Raw genomic sequence first — 25,976 nt, 5'->3', positions numbered from 1 at the left:
ATATATATATATATATATATATATATATATAAAAGATCCAGATTTACTGTTATTTATAATATTTTTTAATGAGTATGTTTTAATTTTACAGACTGATGATGCACTGAGTTTATGGTGAAACGTGGATTTTATGATGTACTTGATGGACCTGCTGATTACCGATATATTACAGTAAAAATACATACATACATTATATATATATATATATATATATATATATATATATATAAGTATACAACAACAGTGGATGCTACTAATCCCGAAGAATTTGACTATCCGAGTGGCAGCGATCCTAATTAAGCCATCACAATAGCACCTCCAACCAACTAATTACCGCCTCCATCACACGCTCACTGGTGGTATGGTCTGTCTTGTCTGCCCCAGGGGGCGGAGGCGAGGCGAGGGGAGGAGAGGGGAGGGGCGGGGACCCGGCCCTTTTCACCGACGACCACCCGAGCGGCAGTCGTTTGATAGTCGTCCGGGTGGCAATAACAACCCAGGAAACCTGTAATTACTTGAGGTGATTTAGTCTTTTCCTCGGAGGTTGATTGGGTGGCTTCGCCAATGGGGAAGATCAATCGATGGCAGTTGCTCCGATATCCTATTTGAGAGACAACTTTCCCATTGGAGGGGGACTTTTTGAAAAGGTTTTATTTTTTTTTTTTATTTGCTTGCTGAACAAGAACAGGTGGTACGTCTGTCGTAGGCGCCGTTAGGACCACGGAGAAGTACGTCTGTTCACTCACATACGTAAACAATTACAAAATGGCCCAACGCTACTTCGGAGCAGTCGAGTTTTCTGTACGGCGTAGAATCAAGGCCACCGAAAATACTTCTATCTTTCGGTGGTCTCTGTATAAAGTTTTATGAGCAATGGCCCATGAAACTCTCAGCCGGCCGTGGTGGTCTGTGTTGTTGCGTTTAACCTTAAATAAAATGAAAACTACTGAGGCTAGAGGGCTGCAATTTGGTATGTTTGATGATTGGAGGATGGATGATCAACATACCGATTTCCAGCACCTTAGCCTCTGTAGGTTTTAAGATCTGGGGGAGGACAGAAAAAGTGCGGACGGACAAACAAAGCCATTTCAATGGTTTTCTTGTAGAGAAAACTAAACAACTTCCGTAAATATAGCATTTCTACATTTCGATAAGACTTAAGATTGTAATGTGTGCATTGATATTCAACAGAATCTTAATTCTCCAAAAATGTGCCTCGGTCAATCCTCAAGTTAAGTATATCATAGTTTTACCAGACCACTGAGCTGATTAACAGCTCTCGTAGGGCTGGCCCGAAGGATTAGATATTTTCACGTGGCTAGGAACCAATTGGTCACCTAGCAACGGGACCTACAGTTTATTGTGGGATCCGAACCACACTATATCGAGAAATTAATTTCTATCACCAGAAATAAATTCCTCTGATTCCGCGTTGGGCGAGCAGAGAATCGAACTTCGGACCACCAGATTGGCAGCCGAACGTGAAAACCACTCGTCCAACGAGGAAACTAGTCAATCTTCAAAATACACATTTATCAAAATAGTGAAAAGTTGTGTCAGTCACTTTTTAAATATATATATATATATATATATATATTATATATATATATAGTATATATATATATAATATATATATATATATATATATATATTAGACAGAGAAGGAATATGTTTCTACTTTGAATGTCAAAAGTTAGAGAGAGAGAGAGAGAGAGAGAGAGAGAGAGAGAGAGAGAGAGTCTTGAAGTAAAGAACTAAACAAATGTCTGCCTGGCTTCTTTGAGGCCACAGAAGATCCACAACAGATTTTAAGAGAAGAGAGGAGACTACACAGGGGTCATTTTTAATGCATTAAGTCCCCGATTCCAATTAGTGCTGTGCATCTTCTTGGCGGACCCTTAATAAGAATGTGATCCTTCATATCCTTCATAAATCCTTAACGATCTTTTTATACAAACATTCAAGAGGGAACAGAGTTTTTTACGTTTACATGTATCAAACAATCAAACTAAACTTGCATACACTTGCATCCGAAAAATTGAAGTCAAATATAATTACGTAGATGCTCCGAACACTTTTTGTCAAAAGTATGTTAGTTTTCAGAATAATTATTTATTCATCCAATATATAAGACAAGTCTGAATTTGGTCTCGCTTTTATTGTAATGCCAAGTGACTAAAACGTTACCAGAGGCTTCAAATCCTTATGTTAAAAATAAATCTTAGGGATTTTCAGCCAAATTAGACGACATTCAAAACACCTACATCATATTTTGCTAAAAATAAAATCCGTGCATCTCCAAAATACAGCTTTGAAACCGGACAGGCTCTCGTGGACGGTTTTATTTTACGTAATTCGAGAAGATAAATTTATCCCAAAGAACCGAGAGCTATTGGAAAGGACGCTGGAAAAATGGAGGTTGAAGATCCTTCAACGCGTGAGTCTCTCGTTCGTCACGGTCAAGTTCGCTATGAAAGGAAAATATTATAAAAATAATCTCTAGTTTTTTTTATAAGTATACCGCCTCGTATCTAGTCAGTCATTATCCTACAATCTGGAAATAATGTCCCACGCACTTCCCAGATACGTAGAGCGCTCCTCCTGCAATATGTTTGAATAACTGTTCTTTTGAGCTTTATCGACAACTTCGCAATGGGCCATTCCACTATGAGATCAGCTCCCCCGTGCATGAAAAATAATGAGATCTTGTGCCGTAAAAAAAAAAAAAAAAAACAACAACTTCCTCATGAAATTAGTAAAGAAAGGGAAGCTGTACGAGTTGGAAACTATTGTTATGTTTTGCAGTATCTTTGTTTAAAAAAAATGACACATGATGAAATCAAAGGATACATAACGACAGAATAATACAAAATGTCACATAATAATCCAGATGTATATAACAGTTCTATCATTGCCATATATTTATGTATGTATGTATGTATGTATGTATGTATGTATGTATATATATATATATATATATATATATATATATATATATATATATATATATATATATATATTAATTATTCCATCTTTATAGCAATGTCTCTACATTTAACTACCCACTGGGTAAAATCAGAATACCTTTTGTAACCTGTGGGACATAGAATGTCATATCCGTCATAAACTGACCCATTATACAGGATTTTGTCTGTGCATACATTAGCACCCCATGATCACTAAGCCACATGATTGGTCATCTGATCAATCAGTTTAACATATCAACTGATTAACTAAAATGCTTAAATCGTCGTAATTTAACAAAGGTTGTTCCCGTCACTATATTTTGTTAATTCAATGTATCTTAAATAAAAGCAAATGGACACAATAAAAAAAAAATTCATTAAATCATATGTATCCAACTAACAGAAAACGAAACGATTAAAAACTACTAAATCTGACTTAATATTTCAGTCTTTCAGAAAACTATCAAAAAGCCAATTCACTTCAAAACTGGGTAACAAATTGTTTAAAATCGAAAAATTTCCATTGCTCCAACTACAGCTACAATGACGACTCTCTCTCTCTCTCTATCCTCTCTCTCGTCTTCGCTCTTCTCTCTCTCTCTCTCTCTCTCTCTAACTCTTTTATCCTGCCATGAAATGTCTAACAGTCACAAGTAGATACTATTGTAGATTCACATCACCGTGCATTTGATGTCTAGGCCCGTCCCTTACGACGCTCCTAATTGGCTGTTGATAAGCCAAGCACAGGGCTGGAAACTCTCAGTCTTTCGAGAGAGATCACATAGGTAGGTTGTATGTTCCACCTTTCCTGATTGATGCTTTTGAAAGACGTATCCCACAGGAGAAGTGGAACATACATCCTGCCTATGTGAACTCTCTCGAGAGACAGATTTTGCATTCAATGTCACACCACCTTGAGCAGGAATCCAGTACAACATCATGACTCAGCCAAAGTTCCAGGTCTACAAAGTTGTCTGGGATTCAACAGAATGTTTATCGTATCACTATAAACATACTGGAAATTAATACCAAACATCTTAAAAGGGCAATTTTAGTCGACGTAATGAGCAGAAAGTAAGACAGTGCGTACGTACAAAAAACAAGCTACGTTACCTAACGAATCAGTAAGGCTCTTCGGATCGTTCCAAGGGGCCAATCATGCTAATGCGAAGAGAGGGAGGGAGGGAAGGAGCTCCTCCTCTGAACGGGCCCGGGAAGGAACACACAAGCTAAATTTCATCAGGGAAATTGCATCCAAAGAATCAAAAGGGATTCTGGCGAGGACGGAATTCCTCACACGTCCTCGCCCTCGGATATTTTGTCCGCGTCTCGAGAATAAAGAAGTACGGCGAGTGGACCGTGATCAGGTTTTAATCCTCTTCACGGTTTTTTTTTTTTTTTTTTTTTTTTTTTTTTTTTGCTATATTTACATCAGTATTTTACTTGCTTGGTTGTGCGCATCACTTTATTTTCTCGGGAACCACGTTGCACTTTAGTGATGTTACGTTAGACTACGGTCAGAATGAACCAAATTAAACTTCATTAAAATAAGACGAAAGGTTTCATCCATTTAGAATGCATCATAAAAGGACGTGACCATAAAATACCATTGTATTTAATGCTTATTATACAGTTTTTTTTTCTTTTTATTATTAATTTTTAAATTAATAATGAATAAAAACAGTATATTTTATGGTCACGTCCTTTTATGATGCATTCTAAATGATAAAACCTTTCGTCTTATTTTAATGTAGTGGAATTCGGTTCATTCTGACCGTAGTCTAACGTAATATCACTAAAGGGTAACGCGGTTCCCGAGAAAATAAAGTAATGCGCACAACCAAGCAAGTAAATAAATATACCACCCCCCACCCCACCTCCCCCCCCCCCCCCCAAAAAAAAGCCGTGAATAGGATTAAAACCTGATTTCACGGTCCACTCTTCCGTACTTCTTTATCTTTATTCTCGAGACGCGGACAAAATATCCGAGGGCGAGGGATGTGTGAGGAATTCCGTCCTCGCCAGAATCCCTTTTGATTCTTTGGATGCAATTTCCCTGATGACATTTAGCTTTGTGTTCCCTTCCGGGGTTCAGAGGAGGAGCTTCTCTTCTCTCTCTCTTCGTTCTCTTCGCATTAGCATGATTGGCCCTTTGGGAATGATCCTAAGAGCCTTACTGATTCGTTAGGTAGCGTAGCTTGTTTTTGTACGTAAGCATTGCCTTACTTTCTGCTCATTACGTCGACTAAAAGGAGTTCTTTTGTAGATTTAAGGCATGATGTACAGAAGTAAAGAGAATTATTTTGCCAGATTTATTGCAATGAATGTACGGAACAAAATAAGTTATTTTGCAGAATTATTGCATGGTGTAAAGAACAAAAGAGAGTTGTTTTTGCAGATTTATTGCATGATGTACAGAAGTAAAGAGAGTTGTTTTACAGATTTAGGCACGATGTATAAAGAACTAAAGATAATTATTTTGCAGATTTATTGCATGATGTACAGAAGTAGAGAGTTGTTTTACAGATTTATGGCATTATGTACAAAACAAAAGGGTTGTTTTGCAGATTTACTGCATGATGTGCAGAAGTAAAGAGAGTTGTTTTACAGATTTATGGCGTGGATGTACAGAACTAATGAGAGTTGTTTTGCAGATTTATTGCATGGTGTATAGAACAAAAATATAGGTGTTTTTACAGATTTAGGTACGATGTATACAGAACTAAAGATAATTATTTTACAGATTTATTGCATGATGTACAGAAACAAAATTATTGTGCAGAGGTAAATAGAGTGGTTTTGCAGATGTACAGCATGATGTGTAGAGTCGATTTTTTTAAACCTGGCAAACTTGCACTTAACTTGCTCTTAGCTGCTTGTCGCTGATTGGATGAATGTCGTGTTGTCCGAATCTCTGTTTTGTTTTCACTGTTTCAGAATTTGTGATTATACGGCCATAGATTGAGATAAGAGCCAAATTATGCAATGTTATGTAAATGCCAGTTGTAATAACTTAAGTATTAAGAACTTACATACCAAATTATTATATAGTTACAGTTATGAAACAACACTCTCCGAAGCTGTGGACTTGAAATGTTTCAAACGCATGAACTTTAATGTTTAAATTTCTAGCTAGATTTTTAGTGCAATCATGACATTGGTTGTTTGAAAAAAAAAACATTCATTGTACATTGCTGAAGGTTGTATAACACCTAAGAACAAAATACTATCGTAGAAATGTAAGCTTGTCAGAAAATTTGGGGTGGAGGAGTTGTGGGAGGAACAGCCTCGGGGTTGACAGAAAGTTGACGTACTCTCAGCGGGAGGTTCAAATGCGGGTTGTGGTGTTCTTGTCTTCATAGAATAATAAAGATGTTTATATATCATAATGTTCATTTTTTTTATTTTTTTTTGCATTTCAAAACTTTAGTTGCTGTTGCTGTCGCCTTAATGATTTCTTTCATTGTCTTGCTAGGGCCCTGTGAAGTGAAACATTGAAAACCTTCATTATTATATTACGGCACTGACTGTAAGCCCTACTGCCAGCAGCATGTATATGCCTGGTGTTTTGAAGTGCATTCATCTCTGCTTTGTTCCATATCGTCTCTTGTGGCCATGGCTGAAATAGGTGAAATCGACGACAGTGAGCCAACTGCTCGATAGCCGATTCTAAGCTGATTGATGATGGCGGTGTGTGCAGCAGACGACAACTCGCCGGTGTTCTTTTCTCAACTCCTCCACCCCAAATATTCGGCAAGCTTACATTTTCTACTATAGTATTTTGTTCTTAGGCGTTATACAATCTTCAGCATGTACAATAAATACGTTTTTGCTTTTTTGCAAACCACCAATGGCACGATTGCACTAAAAATCTAGCTAGAAATTTAAACATTAAAGTTCATGCGTTTGAAAACATATTTCAGTCTACAGCTTCGGAGAGTGTTGCTTCATAACTGTTAACTATTATGTAATAATTTGGTATGTAAGTACTCAATACTTAAGTTTATTACAACTGGTATTTACATAACAGTACATAATTTGGCTCTTATCTCAATCTATGGCCGTATAATCACAATTCTGAAACAGTGTGAAAACAAAACAGACATTTGGACAACACGACATTCATCCAATCAGCGACAAGCAGCTAAGTGCAAGTTAAGTGCAAGTTTGCCAGGTTTAAAAAATCGACTATAGAAGTACAGAGAGTTGTTTTGCAGATTATTGCATGATGTACAGAATTAGGCTTGATGTACATAACTAAAAGAGAATTGTTTTGCAGAATTATTGTACAGAACTGAAGTACACCTGTTTTTCCAGATTTAAAATATAAAAACATTAAGCTGTCTTACATTTCTTCCATTGAAAAATGAGATAAGGGGACTTGAGTATAAAATCATTTGAATAAAATACCAAAGGATGCGAGGTAGTAAGCATACTTGGTAAGGATATAATATATTCAACACTCGCACTTAGATGAAATTAGCCATTACTGAAGAAAAATAGAATATTTATTCCACTGAAACATTCACTTGGTGTTCACGACCTACCACAAGCCATTTATGATGTATGGCCTGTCGTAAAATCAGTATTTTACTTATAAATGATATTATCCTTGGATACAGAGAACAGGAATATCATCCTTCGAATACAGAGGGAATAGTAACATTATCCTTGGAATTACAGAAAGAACAGGAATATTATCCTTGGAATACACAGAGAACAAGAATATTATCCTGAGAATAGAGAGGGGACAGGAATATTATCCTTGGAATACAGAAAGAACAGGAATATTATCCTTGGAATACACAGAGAACAAGAATATTATCCTTGGAATACACAGAGAACAAGAATATTATCCTTGGAATACACAGAGAAACAGAATATTATCCTGAGAATAGATAGGGGACAGGAATATTTATCCTTGGACATACAGAAAGAAAAGGAATATTATACTTGGAATACAGAGAGAACAAGAATATTATCCTTTGGAATACAGAGAGAACCCAAGAATAAGTTATACCTTGGAATAACAGAAGGGAACCAGGAATATCATCCTTTGGAATACAGAGCAAAACATGGAATATTATCCTTGGAATAAAGAGGGAACAGGAGTATTATCTTTGGAATACAGAGAGAACAGGAATGTTATCCTTGGAATACAGAGGGAACAGGAGTATTATCTTTGGAATACAGAGAACAGGCATATTATCCTTGGAATAAAGATGGAACAGGAATATTATACTTGGAATACAGAGGGAACAGGAATATTATCCTTTGAATACAAGGAATATAATCCTTGGAAAGTGAGAGAACAGGAATAATATCCTTGAATACAGAGGGACCAAGAATATTATCATTGGAAAGTGAAGGGAGAACAGGAAATTAATTTTTTTTTTATCCCTTGGGAATACCAGAGGGAACCAAGGAATATTATCCATTGGACGAAAGGAAACAGAAATATTACCCTTGGGAATAAGAGGGAACAGGAAAATTAATCCTTAGAACACAGAGGCGAACAGGAATTATATCCGTTGGAATACAAGAGAGAGAACAGGAATATTACCCTTGGAATGGAATTACAGAGGAGCGAACAGGAATGTTATCCTTAGAAAACACAGAGGAACAGGAACATTACCCTTGGAATACAGAGAGAACAAGAATATTATCTTTGAAATACAGAGAGAACAGAAATATTATTATACTTGGAATATAGAGAAAACAGGAACTATTATCCTTGGAATACAGAGGGGGGAACAGAAATATCATTCTTGGAATATAGAGAGAACAAAAATATTGTCCTTGGAATACAGAAAGAACAGGAATATTATCCTCGGAATACAGAAAGAACAGGAATATTATCCTTGGAATACAGAGTGAACAGAAATATTATTCTTGGAATACAGTGAAAACAGGAATATTATCTTTGGAATAGAAAGAGAACAGAGATATTATCCTTGGAATACAGATCGGGGCAACATGGAAACTATTATCCTTGGGAATAGAAAGAGAAACAGGGTGCTATTATCCTTGGCAATACAGATAGGGAAACAGGAATATTATCCTTGGAATAGAAAGAGAACAGGGATAATATTACTTGGAAATTACAGAAAAGAACAAGAAATTATTATCCTTGGAACTGAAACGAGAAACAGGGATATTATCCTTGGAATACCAGAGGGAACCAGGAATTATTATCCCTTGATCTTAAGGAGAACAGGGAATATTATCCTTGGGAATAAGATAGAAGAGAACAGGAATATTATCCATGGAATACAGAGGGAACAGGAATGGTATCCTTAGAACACAGAGGGAACAGGAATATTATCCTTGGACAGAGGGGACAGGAGCATTACCCTTGGAATACAGAGGGAACAGGAATATGATCCTTGAAATACAGTGGGAACAGGAATTTTATCCTTGTAATACAGAGAGAACAGGAATATTATCCTTGAATACAGTTGGAACAGGAATATTATTCTTGGAATACAGAGGGAACAGGATTATTGTCCTTTGAATAGAGAGGGAACAGGAATATTATCCTTGAAATACAGAGGGAACAGGAATATTATCCTTGGAATACAGAAGGAACAAGAATATTATCCTTAGAATAGAGAGGGAACAGGAATATTATCCTTGGAATGCAGAGGAGCAGGAATATTATCCTTGGAATACACAGAGAACTGGAATATTATCCTTAGAATAGAGAGAGAACAAAAATATTATCCTTGAAATTAAGAGAGAACAGGAATCTTATCCTTGGAATACAGAGCGAACAAGAATATTATCATTGGAATACAGAGAAATCAGAAATATTATCCTTGGAATACAGAGCGAACAAGAATGTTATCATTGGAATACAGAGAAAACTGAAAATATTATCCTTGGAATACAGAGGAAACAAGAATAATATCCATAGAATACTATCGAGAACAGAAATATCCTTGGAATATAGAGGGAACAAGAATAATATCCATAGAATACATAGAGAACAGAAATATTATCCTTAGAATATAGAGAGAAACAGGAATCTACCAATTCAAGTCGCCAAAGCAGAAGTTTCGGATAAGACAAAGGACGAGTCCTGTTAATCTGAGCACGAATATTCCTGCGCTTTACTCAGCCTTTTATCCCCATGAATCTTTGATTCGCCTTTGATTCGTCCGACGTTCGACGACCTCTGATTCTTTACACGTCACAGGGCCGACGGCAATTCGCGTTTCAAAGGAGTTTCTGGCTTTTGGTCGGAAAATATCAAAATGATTTTACTGTCTGTTGTAGAGATTGCCCATTAATCTTTCTTCTTTCTAATGAAGGAAAAATATTTTATCTGTATTCATCACGACACAGAAGAAGAAGAAATGTAAATTTCTTTTTTAACATTGCTACAGCTGCGCATTCTATTAACGGAAAGCAAGAGACTTGAATGTTGTATGTGCATAATAATAATAATAATAATATAATAATAATAATAATAATAATAATTGAAAAAAATATCAAAAAGTACTTGAAATTTCAATAGAGTTTCTTGAATTTGTAAAAAATAAACAAATAAATGAAAAAATAAAGCACTGTTTCCAATACCCACTGTTATACAGCTAGCATCCGATTCAGGCAACTTAAACCTATTTTCAATTTGATACTATTATTCAGTTGTTAGGAAACTTTTTATATAAAATCACACCTTTCTCCTAAAATTGGAAATGGGCTTTGCATTCTCTGACAGAAAAATATGACATTATATCACAACTGCACAAAAACGAACCACATTTGTCAAAGCTAATTTTAAAGAGCTTTTTCATAGTTACAAAAAAAATCAGTACATTCAAAGATGTGAACATTTATATTAACACAAAGGTGTCTGTCTGACTTTACTAATTAAAATTCATTTCGATAAACTCTTTAAATTCCTATAGAAAAAAAAAACATACGCAGATGAAAAAGTAAATGAAACACTTACATGTTGGCGTAGCACACGACCACGTGCACTTGATCTGCAATAAAGAATTATTTACCGTGATTATTCATCGCCAACAATAGCTTAAATCGTTAGAAATCTATTATGAAAAGCTAATTTTATGCTTTGCTCATCAAATTCTTTTGCGTAATGTCAAGTTGCTATAGATATTGCCACTGAATTCTTAAGAACTTGCAACAGCGACAGCATATTATAAATTTCGGTATTCGTTCTATTTAGGAAAAATATAGATATAACTATGAAGTAATAATATAATAAAAAAACAACCTATTGGTTATGACATGGCAGGCGCAGTACCCACGCCCAAATATCAGTCACATACCGACGAATGAAAGCACGGGGAACCGATAATATTAGAAACACGTCTTTTCTGTTCTGGAAAGAAATAAGAAACCTTTAGCGCATTCAAAAGCTTCCATTTCAAGTCGTGCCGAAGGAAACAAAAAGCTTCGTGTCAGACAGAGAGAATAAGATTTAAGCTAGTTTCCCTCTGAATTTTTTTTTTTTTTTTTTTTTTTTTTTTTTTTTTTTACCAGACAGAGACGAAACGGAACGGAAGGAGGAGGAGGAGAAGGAGGAGTAAGGATGAGGAGAAGAAAGAGATAGAAAAAGGAAGAAGAAGAATGTCCCCAGGAACCTATAAAGCCCAGGAAAGGAAGGCGGGACCAGTGTCCTCATTCTCACTGAGACGCAGAAGATGGCCTCAACGACGAATTTCACGGTTCCTCTTGAAGCTAACGTGACGGGGCCACATCACTTTGGTGACTTAATCTCGAAATATTGGACAAGTTTGGCGATCAGCAGAATAGATGTCACATCTTCGCGAAGTTCATATCACGAAAGAAACAAGCAAAAAATGCGCCGACGCTTCTTCGAGTTTTCTGCCCGGTGGTGGCCTCAGCCACGGCCATAAAACTCTTAGCCGCGGCCCATAAAACTCTTAGCCGCGGCCCACGAAACTCAGCCGCAGCCCAGTGGTGGCCTATGTTGTTGGTACCTATAGCGCTGTCAGAAGTACGATTATGGCTAGCTTTAACCTAAAAAAAAAAATAAAAAAAAAAATAAATAAACTGCTGTGGCTAGAGGGCTGCAATTTGGTATGTTTGATGATTAGAGGCTGGGTGATCAACATACCAATTTACTGCCCTCTAGCCTTGGTAGATTTTAAGATCTGAGGGCGGAAAGCAAAAGTGCAGACGGACAAACAATTAGTGGCAGATTCATAACAAAATTTATGTAGTTGATAAGAGTTATTTCAACGTTGCAGTTGAATATAACTTAGATACCTTCCACCATCTCTGCACAAGTATAAACGTTTGAAAATACGAAACCAACATGTTTAATTCCCAGATAAACAATAACTGAAATCGAATATCAAAATGTCGCGAAAAACTATCGTAAATTTCGCATTATTCAGAACGCTTGCCTTATTTATAAAGAAAAAAAAATTTCATTCTTCAAATATCCTATCCCAAACAACAAGATGAAACAGCTCTTAAGAGAGTACATAAAACCCGGCATAAATATGACGCCAAGACAAAGCGCTTTCTGAATATCCGTAGAGAATTGACAGCATAACGGAGTATTTATAATGCAAGTGGTCGAAGAGGAATGTAGACAACAGCGTCATGGTAACAGTGTTTTCGGGCTCTAAAAATATCGGAACATGGGCAGACCAACGCCATTTGCCAGAATTTCCCAGGTACGTGGAAGACAGACAAGAAGTTAACAATAGTGATTCTAGGGGTCTGACACCCCCCCTTGAGGACGGCGATTCGGAATGTTAGATAGAGGAGATGGAATGGATTTGTTTTTAGTTCATGGAAATATATATATATAATATATATATATATATATCTATTAGATATATATATATATATATATATATTAATTAAATGGGTTTTTAAAATGTATATATATGTATGTAATGTATTATATATATAATTAATATATAATTATATATCTATATATGATATATATATATATATTATATATATATATATACACACACACACACACACACACACACACACACACACACACATATATATATATATATATATATATATATATATATATATATATATATATATATATATATGTATATCAGCGAATACCACAGGAAAATGACAGGCAGAAGTTCTGTAGGTCCCGTTGCTAGGTAACCAATTGGTTCCTAGCCACGTAAAAATATCGAATCCTTCGGGCCAGCCCTAGGAGAGCTGTTACTCAGCTCAGTGGTCTGGTTAAACTAATATATATTTAACATGATTATGAGGAGAAAAAAAAAAAGGATAACTTTGTTCGAGACAATAATCAGATATGTGATAAACGTCGGCGTAAAAGAGGATCTGTTTGAAATAGATTTAGTCACAGACTCCTGTATACAGTACCACGTACATGTCATATAAAATATTCCGTAGCACCTAAAGGGGGCTTCCCCTCTGCGTGCGACAAATAAAGTTCGGTCATTTTTCGAGAGGGTTTTCCCTCTCGTTACGCGGAAAAAAGTATATAAAGTTTGAAAAACTGTTTTTGTTGTTCTCAAATCTCTGGCGATCCCGTCAATGCGCTGAGAACGCACGAGGCTGGTCAATTCAGCACCACACACACACACACCAACACACACAACACAAACGAATTTTTTTGTCAGTTATTATCTCCCGAGAGCTAATGGTGGGAAAAGCCAATGTTAACATCAATGATGCCAACCCCTCTAACACTACGCCCCCTACAGGAGACCAGAATACCCTACATAACTGTAAATGACCTTACATTCTGCGGCTATGCTAATAAATAAATCTTTAGATTATGATTATATGCAATATCATGAATACTAATAAGCATATTGTCTAAACCTACCTTGTACAATTACCTTAGTACATTTGAATATATTGGCCTGCTGTCTTAAGACTTTGCCCAGATTACCCTACGCGTAGGGCAATTACCCTACAGTTGGCAACACTGGTCAACATATCTAGACGCAGACATTTTTTTATGGGTACATCTTGTCATTCTCTTGTAATTCCTTTCATACAAGGGAGTAAGCTACATTGCTTTTCAGACAGTCTCTTGGGATTCACGGCGCTTGTCAACAGCAGCTACGATACTTGTTGTATGGCAAGTCAAAATTACCTAGTTTATTTTTGTAACCTCTGTGAAGATAAATGTCAAAATGATGATTACAGGCGTAGGATGCGTACGAGGGAATAATGTCCTTTTATCCTGTAGGAAGACAAACTGTGCAGCAGTCTATAAAAAATGGAGATAAACACTTAACAAGAATATGATTCCTATAGAAAATAAAACTTGTTACTCTTTGTACGCTTAAGCTCACGTAACCATGAAAGTCACTATTGTAAGTACTGAATGCTTTTTAGCTCAGTGATAAGAAAATAATAATACACATACGTCAGAGAGAGAGAGAGAGAGACGAGAGAGAGAGAGAGAGAGGAGAGAAAGAGAGATAGAGACTTTGTACGTTAAAATGGCTGAATAAGTATGGAATTTAATATGAAAATCAAAGCAACCTTCTTCCACATAAGAAAGGGAAAACAACAACAATATACACTGCTTCGTGTGGCAACTCTCCCTTGTGTTCGAATTTGACGCTTTGTTGAAAAATATAATAGCAGTGTTTCGGTGAAAAGGTATTGTACAAATACGTAAACACCACCTAGATATATATATATATATATATATATATATATATATATATATATATATGTGTGTGTGTGTGTGTGTGTGTGTGTGTGTATGCATATATATATATATATATATATATATATATATATATATTATATATGTAATATATACATACATATATGTATATATATACCACACACATACACACACACACACATATATATATATATATATATATTATGATATATTATATATATATATATATATATATATATATATATTTATACACTCAAGTATAGAAGACCCATTAAAACACTCTGGTTTAAAGCTTGATAAGGGTGTGATGAGTCCACCGAAAAAATAGTCCTTAGCTTTAAACCAGAGTGTTTCAATGGGCCTTTTATTCTTGAGACGTATCCTGTTTTAACAGAAGAATTCATTTACATGATATATATAACAATACATATATATGAATTATATGAATTTTTATCACATCACCCTAAATTATATATTACAATCATTAAGCTACAAATGCCGTTGAATATCTAATTCACGCTACTTCGGGAATATCCCCGACGGTGAATTACCATCGAGAAGGGAAGTGATAAACGGATCGTTACGAAGTGTCTCGAACCCTTGACACAGTACCTCCCAACGACTCCAGTCGACTGGAGTCGTCTGTCCACACAGACACGCACACACACAATATATATATATGTATATGGTATATATATATTATAATATATATATATATATATATATATATATATCATACATATAAGCTATACTTACATATAAAAATTATTTCCCATCTTACTATGCTGCGTACAACCTCATCCAGCTGCCTGAGCCTATACACTGGAAGATCAGGGCAACTGAGGTCAGGAATGCCCAGGTGACAAAGACGTCCAATGAAGCGCAAGGGAGATAAAATTCTGTGAGCCAGAAAAATTTTGACTTTTTTTTTTTTTTTTTTGAAAAAGAAAAACGCCATCCTTTTCAAGAACTCCCTTTCACGTTCGGGTTAGGCCAGCCCACCAAAATGAATAATAATGGACTTGACAAGATAGCATATTTAATCCTGATACAGCGTGGAGTTGCTGACGCATTAAATATACAAATAATAGTAGCAAAGAAAGCAGATCGGTATCAACCTTTGATGCTTGGAAAAAAAAAAAACACGCGCTGTATGGCAATTTTGCAATCGCCTGTGCATTATTTATATTGGGCCTCATTCAACAGTGCGACAATAGTTCTGCAAAACTGTTTCTCAGAATATATGAATATATAAACAACAGCAAATCTGTGTCTAACGCAAGGTCTACACTGTTGTGAAATGACCAGCTATCAGGATTATACGATGCTGAATTTCACGAGAACTTCAGGTTTGGTTAATCAGAAATTCCTTGAAAGCAATGAAGAACTACGAGAGAGAGAGAGAGAGAGAGAGAGAGAGAGAGAGAGAGAGAGAGTTTCAGGATACCTCAATAAGTGGTATCACAATTATTAAGGCATATCAGCGAATTATGGTAACACAAAAAAGGTTATTACACAACTGAAGTTAAAATCTCTCTCTCTCTCTCTCTCTCTCTCTCTCTCTCTCTCTCTCTCTCTCTCTCTTTTCACTTCACGATGATTTAAATTTTTCTTATCAATCCCTATTTCCAAGCACACCTCTCCCTGTTTCTTTCTCCTTCCCTCTCTTTCTTCCTTCTCTCACTGAACTTTCTTTTAGAATAAACCCAAATTCTTTTCTTGGTTCCTATTTCGGAACCTACCATTTTTCATCGGCTTAGTAGCCATCATTATTCATCGACTACTATCGGGAACTTCCTCGGCGTAATTTCCCTTAGCTTTGTTGCCTTTTCCAGGAGAGATAAATGGATATAAAGGGAAGGAGGTAGACGCAGTCTGGACGTCCTTATGAATATAAAAGTATAATAATGAAGGTTAACTAAGAATACAGCACTTGCGATGATTTGGAGTGAAAAAGCTCACTTGAAAGGCTTTACTGCAAAGTTCTCCTAGTTAGTGTTTTTTAGGCTTTCCTACGAGAGAGAGAGAGAGAGAGAGAGAGAGAGAGAGAGAGAGAGACTGGAAATGTACACAGGTGAGATGATATACGATTACCCTCCAAAATCAGAGCCATTATTCATCGACCAACGTCACTGACTTTTTATTCGTAAAAAGGATACTTATCGTCCCTTAATATAAGGGTGAAAGTGATGGCCGTTTCTTTAAGGATCGTCTATTTTATTATTTTCTGGGCGGGCAAAGTTAAGTATATTAGTTTAACTCAGACCACTGAGCTGATAAACAGCTCTCCTAGGGCTGGCCAGAAGGATTAGATTTTTTTTTTTACGTGGCTAGGAACCAATTGGTTACCTAGCAACGGGACCTACAGCTTACTGTGGGATCCAGACTGCATTACATCGAGAAATTAGTTTCTAAACACCAGAAACAAATTCCTCTGATTCTGCTCGGGACGACCGAATCGGTCGGCGAGCACGTCAACCACGATGTGGTAAAAGCATAAACCATTAAGGTCAAAGTGTTAATCTGCACATTCTCTCTATCTTCCTTATTCTTTACTATTAATTTTCCATTTCCTGGAGATTTGAAAGCCTTGTATCGTTCAGACCTGTTCCATTAATAACACAGCTGATCAAACAACAATTGTAAAATTAACAAGGCGTGATCCAACCTCCAACTTACTCGGGACGCGAGCAAGATTTTCGCGTTCAAGGTTTTCCCCTCACACATAAGTTGTAAACATTATAGTCCTAACTTTTAATGTAAATGAATACGTGCTAAAATCTACGGTCAAATAGAACATTGATTCATCAGCAAAAATAAAAATAAATGCTATATTAGAAATCCTTTTTCTGTACTGTTCAACATGCACATTATTCATTATTCACATTTTCATTCTGAATAATAAACGATAAATATTCCATCCTAAAATTCCTGTATCTTTAACTCAAGCGAAACGCCTTTTCAGGCCATTTTAGGTTCTTCCATAGACCTTTCCTACCTCCTCCCCTTAACAGGAACAAGAACAACAGAGTAGTTTGTAGGCTTACTCCCTGAGCAAGCTAAAACAACGTCATTGAACGTCGGGAGTCCGAGGACTAATCCCAAGAGGAACCACCTCCACCGGCCTGTCTTCAGCATGCAAACGGCTGTTGAAAATCGATGGAGGGTCATTTGTGTATAAATGAGGCTAATGAGTTGCAGGTTGCTTGTCTGGCCCCCCTAGTTAATACTTTTTCATTCAACTTCATAATTTCACTTGATTGCTTTTGTAATGGGTGGATTTCGCTCGGATAAATCATACCTTCCGCTGGGATTGCAATTCTTCCCCTGATAATGCTTTGATATATAACGGCCCCGAATCCATTTCGCTTTCACCCCTGCTCTCCAATCAAGGTTCTTTTTCGGGTGAAATCATTTCAGTTACGCGGAAGGTAAGGAAAGAACGTTCGGATCATCTGCGTCTCTTGTTATTCTTTTCGTTGAAACGCAGAGCCTAACGCGTCGTCCCATTATGATGTTCCTATCGGGAAAATGATCTTTTAATTCTGTTATACACAATATCACGGTACCAAATGCTACTTTCCCCTTTAAACTTACTACAACGTCAGTGAATCGAACAACCGGTTGCATCTCATTCGCTCAAATCTCCCGGATAAAAGTGACCTCGATATCCCGGAAGGAAATGGATTCTTGCCAAAGAGATGACGCTTAAAATTCAAACGAGCGGAAGGCACTTCAGGGATATTTTATACAAGAGGAATTTCTGTAGAGGTTGGACGGTCTGAAGACCAGCTTTTCCTCCATATTTAGTGGAATTTAGTAATTGAATTGGCTTGGGAAAATAACGCCAGGATTCTTTATTAATAAGCTGTGAATTAAAATACATTGCAGTATCAAATGAGCGACAGAATATATACTAATTCCTATCAAACAAGAACAAGTTTTATAAATAAATCACAACGACTGTTTAATACCTTTACAAATCAGGCTCCAAAATTTCATTGTGACCAGAGACACGTCGAGGCTTCATCACAGTGAAATTAGCGAACTTGAACGACAAATATCTCTTTGAAAGTCACATAGAGTCTCCAGTCTGTGAAGTTCACCCAAGAATTCCAGCAATTCAGCAATTCCAGCAATTGCAGTAATTCCAGCTATTCAGCAATTCCAGCAACTCCTGCAATTCACTAATTTCAGCAACTCCAGCAATTCCAACAATTTCAGCAACTCCAGCAATTCAGCAACTCTAGCAATTCCAACAATTTCACCAACTACAGCAATTCCAACAATTTCAGCAATTCTAGCAATTCAGTAACTCCAGTAATTCAGCGATTCCAGCAATTCCAGCATCACATTAAAAATTCATACTAAACAAATACAACGACCACGTCAAATACTGGGTAGATTCTAGTATTCAGAAATGAGATGTTTATAGATCTATGTCAAATAATCATAACAATATAACGTCAGCAATGTATTTCCAACCATACACAACGGAGCCCTTCTTGCTGTAGAGTCAGGAACCTCTTACCTTCTGGCAACTTGTACTCTGGCATTTAAAATTCAAAAGGACTCAAATTTATGGGAATATGGAGTAACGAGAGAGAGAGAGAGAGAGAGAGAGAGAGAGAGAGAGAGAGAGAGAGAGAGAGAGGGTTCAAATTATTACCGTCTTAATTCCTATCCATTTCCATCAGAATTTATTTCGAGCAGAAGTCAAGTGGGTGGGGGGGAGGGGAGGGGGGGGCGGGGGGGAGGGGGGGTGGGGGAGGAGTTCGTGTTAAACATCTCCTATGTAAATTAAAATCTGCTGCCGTCACGACAGCTTCGTCTCTCTCTCTCTCTCTCTCTCTCTCTCTCATCTCCATAATCGGATCACATGTAGCAGTAGGAGACACGCGGGATGATGGAAGAGGGAGACAGGGATAAACTTCGAGGACGGAGGTGGAAATCAGAAAGACATGAGAGGAGTTGACGTAAAAATACGCACACGAACAACAGCCACCTGGAATGAGAACAACGTCCAGAAAATATGTTACTGAATAAAATGAAGAGAAGCTTGAAAGAGAGAGAGAGAGAGAGAGAGAGAGAGAGAGAGAGAGAGAGAGAGAGAGAGTTTAAGCATTTATTAACAGCGAATCTGTTCTACCATGGAACCGAGCTTTGTACAAGTTTATGAAAAAAAAAAAAAAAAAAAAAAAACAAGGTGTGCATTTGGCTTGTATGCTGGTCTAAATCTATGATTTGAGATTAGGTGTATGTTTGTGAGATGTGATTATTTCAGAAGAGAGAGAGAGAGAGAGAGAGAGAGAGAGAGGAGAGAGACCTTACCTTACAGACCTTACAGTTTGCGTTCGGGTTGCCCCAGGCGGTCCCTCAGTGTGAGGCGCCTCGAATGTCTACCAGAGAGTTGCTAGTACATCTTCCGGTATATTTTGCATATTCCAATCTTGGATGGTCTGGGATGCAGTTTAGATATTTGTCGAGCTTATTCTTAAACACATCTACGCTCACTCCTGATATATTCCTCAGATGAGCTGGCAACGCATTGAATAGACGCTGCATTATCGATGCTGGTGCGTAGTGGATTAATGTTCTGTGTGCTTTCCTTATTTTTCCTGGTATAGTTTTGGGCACTATTAATCTAACTCATGCTTTGCTCTTTCTGATATTTTTAGTTCCATGATATTTTCTGTTATTCCTTCTATCTGTTTCCATGCCTGAATTATCATGTAGCGTTCTCTTCTCCTTCTGACTATATAATTTAAGGATTGTAGTCTTTCCCAGTAGTCTAGGTCCTTAACTTCTTCTATTCTAGCTGTAAAGAGACCTTTGTTACACTCTCTATTTGTGCAATATCCTTTTGATAGTGTGGGTACCATATCATATTGCAATATTCAAGTGGACTACGAACATATGTTTTATAAAGCATAATCATGTGTTCAGCTTTTCTTGTGAAGTGCCGTAACAACATTCCCATTTTTGCTTTACATTTTTTGCCAACAGAATGGCTATTTGATCATTGCATAACATGTTCCTATTCATCATCACACCAAGGTCTTTAACTGCTTCCTTATTTGTGATTGTTCTCATTATTAGGTCCCCTATATGCATATAGCTTTCCTTCTCTGTCTCCATAATTTATTGATTCAAATTTATCAGAGTTAAATACCAATCCTATTTCACCTCTGCCCAATCATATACTTTGTTAAGGTCTCTTTGTAGAGCGTTCCTATCTTCATCACAAGTAATTTCTCTACTTATTCTTGTGTCATCAGCGAAACTACTCACTACCGAATCCTTAACATTACTGTCTATGTCTTCAATCATAATAACAAACAATATTGCAGCTAGCACCGTACCTTGTGGCACACCGGATATTACCTTGGTTTCATCCGATTTCTTTCATCGTTTGCAATAACTATCTGTTTTTCTGTTGTGTAAAAATTCTTTTAACCATCTTCCTACTTTATCTACGATATTGTGTTTTCTAATTTTCTTTGCTAATATATTATGGTCTACTTTGTCAAAAGCTTTTGCAAAGTCTAGATAAACCACATCTGTTTCATTTCCGCTTTTCATATTTTTGAATATGTTCTCACGGTGGACTAACAGTTGGGTTTGTGTACTTTTTCCGGGTACGAAACCGTGTTGTCCTATATTAAACAAATTATTTTTTATTAAATGTTTCATAATGTTTTTCTTCATTACCCTTTCATACACTTCATAATATGTGATGTTAGACTCACAGGCCTATAATTACTTGCCTCTAGTCTTGATCCACTTTGAAAGTAGGGGTGATATATGCTAATTTGTGCTCATCATAAATCTTGCCTGTATCTACACTTTGTGTTAATAATATTGCAAGTGGCTTTGCGATAGAATGAACTACTTTCTTTAACAAAATAGCATGGACTCCATCCGGCCCTGCAGCAGCTCCATTTTTAATTTCATTAATTGCCTGCACAATAGCTCAGCTTCATTAATTTCTATGTCAGCTAAATATTCACTATTTTCGTCCTTACTTCTATATCATTATCTTCATTATCTATTCTAGGGGTGAATTCTCTCTTATATCGTTCTGCCAGTATTTGTTCAATTTCCTTTTTTTCATTCGTTAATCTCCCTTCAATTCTCAGAGGGCCTATTTCTATTCTTCTTTTATTCATCTTCTTCGCATATGAGTATAATAGTTTGGGGGTTTTGCTTGATATTTAATAGGGTTTTTTCTTCCAAGTCCCGTTTTTCATTTTCTTTTGATTGTATAATCTTTTGTTCTGCATTTTCTATCTTGCTTTTTAGTTCTATAACTTTCCATGCATTTTTTTCTTTTTTTTGCAAGACCTTTTTTCCACTTTCTGATTTTCTGGAAACAAGATCCTTCTGTCTCTTGGTATGCATGAATGATGTTTACTTTTCTTCTTCGGTATATATTTATCCACTATTTTTCTCCAATATTTTATATAATATCTCCGTATTTACCCTTATGTCATCACTACGAAAATGTTATCCCAATCTTTGTTTAATTCTTCATTAATTTCTGACCATTTTATATTTTTACTGTAGAAGTTGTATTTTTCCATATCCTTCCCACTTTTTCATTTCTTGCTTATCTCTATTTTCACTTGCTTTGGAATGAACTGTTATTTCTATGACATTATGATCTGAAATACTCGCATTATAAACTATTATTTCTTTAACATAATTCATCTCGTTCACAAATACTAGGTCTAAAGTATTTTCCTTTCTTGTTGGCAGGTGATTTATTTGTTGAATGTTGTATTCTAGTAGCTATCTAATAGCTTTTCAAATTGCCTCTTATCTTCTGCACTACTATTACTCTCTTTTTTATATGTATAAGTACAACCACAGTCTCCTATTCGTTTCTTTCCATTCTACGAAAGGAAAGTTGAAGTCACCAGATAGGAGAATAGTCCAGTCCCTTGTGATTTCTACATATATCATCCAATTTTTCAATTATTAAGTCAAACTCTTTAGTATTAGGAGGTCTATATATTACTATGTTCATCAATTTTTCAGATTCAAATTCTACCGCTATTAGTTCACATTCTGAGTTACTATATTTCTCATATATTTTTTCCCTTGTTTTTTGTCTTCCCATATATTGCGGTTCCCCCTTGATTCCTATTTTTTCTATCTGATCTATAAGTTTGGAACCCTTTTAATTGATCATCATTCCCCAGTCTCTTGGGAATACCAGGTTTCACTTATATTCATTATATCTATTTTCTTTTCATTTTGGGTTAGTTCTTCTAAGTACTCTATTTTTCTTTTTGAGTTACTCGTAACTAAACCCTGCGCATTCATCACTATGATGGTTTGCGTGTTTTCTCCTTCATTTAATATTGCTAGTAATAAGGATTTTCCATGTCTCTTTCCTGTTCTGGTATGTTGTTCTTTTTATTTTTTTCATTTCCAGAAATTCTGACATTAAAAAATCCAACTTTTCCATAAATATTTGATCTTCCTTCATCATAATTATTCATTTTGTGTCTGAATCTGCAATTTTCTCCGTTTCTGCAATATCCTCTTGCATAATAAATACAGTTATTATCTCTTGAGTAGAATTTCGGAGCTGATGCTTTGAAATTTTTTGCTGACACCTCTGCATATCTCATTGGTGGTTTGCTTTCTCTTTTACCTGATATTCTTGATTTCTCTCTTTATTGTTTCTTTCTTATTTTGGATTTTATTACTTGGTTGGTTATTTATTTGATTATGATTCATGGCTACAGGGTGCATATATTTGCATTTTTTGTCGAACTTACATCCTTTTCCTTCTTTTAGGTTTTTACATATTTTTGGATGCAGATCTCTGCAATCATCCCCATAGCCATCTAAGTATGCACATTTACCATATATTTCATAGTTTTTTGACATACCTTAGGATGTTTGAGTAACATCTTTCTCCAAATCTGCAATTCCCTCTTTTCAAAAGGTTGCAGATTTTGTCCTTTCTTGTCTATTTTTTCCTCTTTCCCCGTCATTGTGTAGATCTGGGTAGAGCCTTTTCGGGATTTGCTTTTCTGTTGTCATATCGTAATTTATTTCTTCGTAGGTATGCTGCTTTATTGCCTCATATGTAGTATCAATGAGTATCTCTGCATCCATACTTTTATCTGTTTCTTTGTTTTCCTTATTTTTTTTCTGTCATTTCATTTTTGTTTACTTCTCTTCCGTTTTCCTCCTTCTTCTTTTTCTTCTTCTTCTCCTCTTCTTCTTCATCCTCAACTATTTGTACATTCAATCTTGATTTAATAACATTGTCTATCCATGATAGACATGTTGAACAAAAAATTCTTGTATCTTTTCTCAAATCTTGCATTACCTCAGCACACTGTGGATGGGTCGGAATGTTGCATGCAGCACATTTTCTGATTAGGTTTTGTGGCATTGACTTATGCTATACCAAACCTTACCACAGTTTTGCATGCTTTTGGCATTCTTTTTCCTAATGCGTCAATTAGGATATTCACAAGATTCACCTTATTCATTTTCTTTGTCGGAATATGTTGGTTTATGTATATTTTCTTTATGAGTCTCTTGACCACTTGGATTTTATTTGGAACTTCTTCAATTATTTTCAAGATGTTTCATTAGATTTGTTCCAGTTTGAAGGATTAAATCCTTCTAATATATCTATGAATGCTTTTGTATCTTTTTGTTAGGACTGTTGCTGATTTCATAGATGAGAAATGCCAGTTCCCTTCCTGCTACCTCATCGTATTGCGAATCCGCCAAGCAAGCTAAATTACGCCACCTCTTCCCGCAGTTGGAACTTACTGCCATCTTGTTCTGATTTCAGTATTACACTTGTTAAACAACTTAGAAGACGCTTTATCCTACTATTTTCACACTAATCTTATCACCGATAGTTCACGAACACTTCTAGATATTTCTCAAATTCTAGTCGTAGCAGCGGCCGAAGAGACTTGTAAAAGGAATGTTAGCAACAAAGGAGAATAAATTTAGATGCAAAATTTTGGTTGCAGACTTTCTTGAGGTTACCAGGGTTTGAATTAAATTCACCTCATAAAAAAAACTTTCAGAAAATAACAGGTAAAGAGAGTGAAAAGAAACTGGCTGGTCGCACTATTTGTGGGAGTGAATTCATATATATTTACAGTCTTTTTTTTTTATGCAAAGCGGAAACAAGTTTAAACTTCTATCGAATTTAACAGAAGTGTTCATTCTACAAAATATACGAAAACTCCAATTAACTGTAAATCGAGTAAAAGGGAAAGAGCTAAGAATGGAGATTTACAAACGCGTTTTTACTGAAGGACAACTATTATTCTTACGAATATTAACCAGTCTTTAATTCTTTAAAGAAAAGGGGAAAGAGACCAAAGGAAGAATGGAAAAGTGGAAATGAACGGTAACTAAAAGAATATTATAATAAGCTTGAATATCATTAACAAATAAATAAAAGTTTGGCCTTTATTTCCACATAGTGCCGTGGATGAGGAATGTAAGAAATCTTCACATGAAAATAAGAGGAGATACGAAGACTTTCGAATTTTATCCTAAAGTCACCTTCAGGGTACTGAGGATGACTTAAAAAATAAAAGTTCAATGTCTTGGTAAATCCTTCTATTTTTCATCTCAGAGAAAGAGGCTTTCAAAGGGAAAAATATTTCATCATTGAATCTTCGAAATAAAATTTATCGAAAATCTACAATTATTATCAGCAAAAAATAAATACAAAGAACATCGAAAAAATTTACAGTTATTCAACAATTAAGGAAGTATGCCGATTATTAACAAAGAAATACAAAGAACATTTATTCTACCATTAAGGTTTCAAGTAAAAGAGGTGGTATTATATGAAACTTTATCTCAACTAATCACAGGGAACTAATAACGTCCTCAGAAAAATAGACCGCTCAGTTCTTTATATAACTGTTAACATGAACATAACTCCCGAGTTTACCATAATTTACGTAAAAATGGCTAAAGTTTCGATGGCAACTGGCAACCAAAGCTCTTGTTATGGGGAATGTTTTTTTCCACGAAGTAATATTATACTTAGTCGCTCCAAGACAGGGACACATTAACGGGAACTTAATTTCGCGCTGTACTTTTAGCAAACAAATCGTATGAGTCAAACTGAATTTCCAACATGGATTACATTTAAGAGTGACAAATGGCGATTATAAAATTCGGCAAAAGATAAAAACTAACAAAGTACTGTCTTAATCGAGAGAGAGAGAGAGAGAGAGAGAGAGAGAGAGAGAGTTCAAACGCATATTTAGCAGACAAGCTAAGACAAATTCAAGCGAAGAATAATTGTACATGAAAGGGAGAAATCGTGACTAAAATCATTATCATTC

This window comes from Macrobrachium nipponense, chromosome 41, assembly GCF_015104395.2.
Source record: "Macrobrachium nipponense isolate FS-2020 chromosome 41, ASM1510439v2, whole genome shotgun sequence".
Taxonomy (NCBI): Eukaryota; Metazoa; Arthropoda; class Malacostraca; order Decapoda; family Palaemonidae; genus Macrobrachium; species Macrobrachium nipponense.
The sequence above is the reverse complement of the archived record's forward strand: the minus strand, read 5'-3'. Positions refer to the sequence as shown.